Source organism: Sinocyclocheilus anshuiensis, unplaced genomic scaffold, assembly GCF_001515605.1.
Source record: "Sinocyclocheilus anshuiensis isolate Anshui unplaced genomic scaffold, SAMN03320099.WGS_v1.1 scaffold781, whole genome shotgun sequence".
NCBI lineage: Eukaryota > Metazoa > Chordata > Actinopteri > Cypriniformes > Cyprinidae > Sinocyclocheilus > Sinocyclocheilus anshuiensis.
In genome coordinates, this window is record NW_015540879.1 from 34,743 (window position 1) to 37,160 (window position 2,418).

The window sequence follows — 2,418 nt, forward strand, 5'->3', positions numbered from 1 at the left end:
TAAGTATGTCATAACTTTAGGGCGCTAGCTCTGTAAGGTTTGCTCTGCTGCAAGACATTCTCTGAACTGTGTGACAGAAATAATAATTTGTATATTTAATTCACTGTACTGTTATCCGTTGTGAATGCAGATATGCAGTTCCTTCAAAGCCTAGTTGTCTCGTATTATTCTGCTAAATTACAAAACAAGACTAAACTGTTGATAAGTTCGCGGTGTAATTCCGTCTTTGCTCATGAATAGTAAGGCTGTAAGTTCTAGGAAGGTCACGTGAGCACGATGTAATTAATATTCATGAGCCGTGACTTCTTTTCCCTGCGAGAAGTCTCGCGATAGGCGCTTACTTGCACGGCCGCCATATTGTGTGACACTATTTTGATTCCTATCTGCTGGAAGAGAGAAAGCAAGAGAGAAAAGCAGGGGAACGCAGAAGAGCTGTCAGAAGAGTTCCCGAGTGTGTGAAGCAGCGGCGGCGCGGGGTCCTGCCCTCACCGCGGTGTTGAACGGAGTCGGGCCTGGGTTCCGTCCCAGCGCGGTTCCGCGGCGCGTCTCGGGGTTGAAGGCGGCCCGGGAGCGGCGCTGACACGGTGAGGAAAACGCTTGCGATCAGGCCTTGCGAGTGTGCGCGGAGTCGACAGCCCGGGCGGACTGCGCGCTTTTGGGAAGTCTGCTCCGGCTGAGAACGCGATGAAAGGCTGTAACGCGTCGCGATCCCGCATCCGCTCGCTCGGGGTTTCTTTCCTGTTTGTTGACGTTTAACGCGTAGCGCGGTTCGCGGTGTTACCGAGCGCCCCGCGCAGTTGCAGTGTGAGATTACGGGCACAGAGAATGTTTGTTTGTTTGTTTGTTTGCTTGCGCGGATCGGTTAAGCGCTGCAGCTGGACGCTGGTTCGTAAAGCTAATAAAACTAAAACTGTGGCGGTTATCAGGCCAACGCAACAAACAAAAGCTCACGAGCGGCTGAAGAGTGAATGTTTGAAAGTAAATCCAGCATTTAAGGGAATAAAGAGCTCCGATGCAAAACATGATGAACCAGATTTTATTCTGCACGCAACTCTCTGAAGGCGCTTTCACGAGTCCCTAAATCAGTGTTTATATAAAACATTATATAAATGCAGCTCAATTCCTGATTTGGCAGATGAAAACAAACCAAGAGACTTTAATCCAAACGCCTTTGCTCCATTATTTTACACGACTAAACTGCCCTAATAATCTAATAATCAGGTGCCATATATTCAGTGTTGCCAACTAATTTTCAGAGAAAGTTGCTAAATGACGTTATGATGTCATTGCGTAATCACAACGCAAAATTGTCACAACATTAAATCTCAGCAAAAAAAAAAAAAGTTAATTTAGACTTGTTTGTAAAATATAAATAGCTGTATTTTTAAATACATTTAATTATTGAACACGTACACACTTTTGAATGATAATTTAAGTTTTTTAAATAGCTATCAAACTAGTAATACTACACATTCTCAACAATTATGCTTTAAGCAGTGTATTAGTAGATTGTGCCCTATTCTTACAAGCTTTTCTTAAGGGTAGAACACTAACTAACTACTATGTTAATATGAAAGAATTTTCCGTATTGGTTTTTTTACCTGCATTTTAAATTACACGTGTTTTCGGGTTACAGGGTTACAATAGATAATGTCCTGGAAAATTACTATCTTTTCCATTTATCTTACAGTGCATTAACTGATCAACAATTGCAGGTACAAGCTAGAAGCTACTAACAAAATGTATCATAAATGAACAATTATTAAATTATTAAATTGAACAACTGCAAATAGCAGCTAACTTAATTCACGTGCTGTCTGTACTGCTAGGCATCGTTGGTTTCCTCTTTTTGTGTAATTTGGATGGAAAATGTGCTTTTTTGGTCTGAGTCACTTATCAAAACTTGTTAAAAGTTGCCAAATAAATGTAAAAAATTGCTAAATTTGTTGCTAGGTGCTTTTGGAAGAAAAAGTTGCTAAATTTAGCAACAAAATTGCTAAGTTGGCAACACTGCATATATTTCAGAAGTACATCTCACTTCAGTCCATATGATCCAGGTAGCTGTTTCTGACTCATATATATATATATATAGTGTGTGTCAGGTATGCAGCTGTTTTCAATATTACGTGTAATAACCGGACGACCTGCTCGATTCACAGTTGTGTCCCATAATGCACCGGATCACTGATCCGGTGATCAACAGTGCAGCCCCGCACTTAAATTATGTGAAATCTGTACTGTTTCACACAGGGACAGAAATGTTCAATATAATAATACCTTTTTTTTTTGTTGGTCTAATTGGCAGGTTTTATTTTCTTATCTCTTTTAATTGGCTGAGAAATCAATTACACTGCTGGACAATAATCAATTTGTATTCTGATTTTTATTCTGTAATGTAATATTTTTCCTATTTTATAT

The 2,418-nt window shown here is 40.1% G+C and overlaps 1 protein-coding gene across 2 annotated transcripts in view; it reads left to right on the forward strand.

The window, feature by feature from the left end:
• The first annotated feature begins 336 nt into the window (after window positions 1-336).
• The window catches only part of tab2 (TGF-beta activated kinase 1 (MAP3K7) binding protein 2), a 25,317-nt gene continuing 23,235 nt past the window's right edge, over window positions 337-2,418 (forward strand). For both annotated transcript variants that reach the window (XM_016485929.1, XM_016485930.1), the window contains exon 1: window positions 337-584. The gene's annotated coding sequence lies outside the window, so the exon portion shown is untranslated. The remainder of the gene's footprint in view (window positions 585-2,418) is intronic.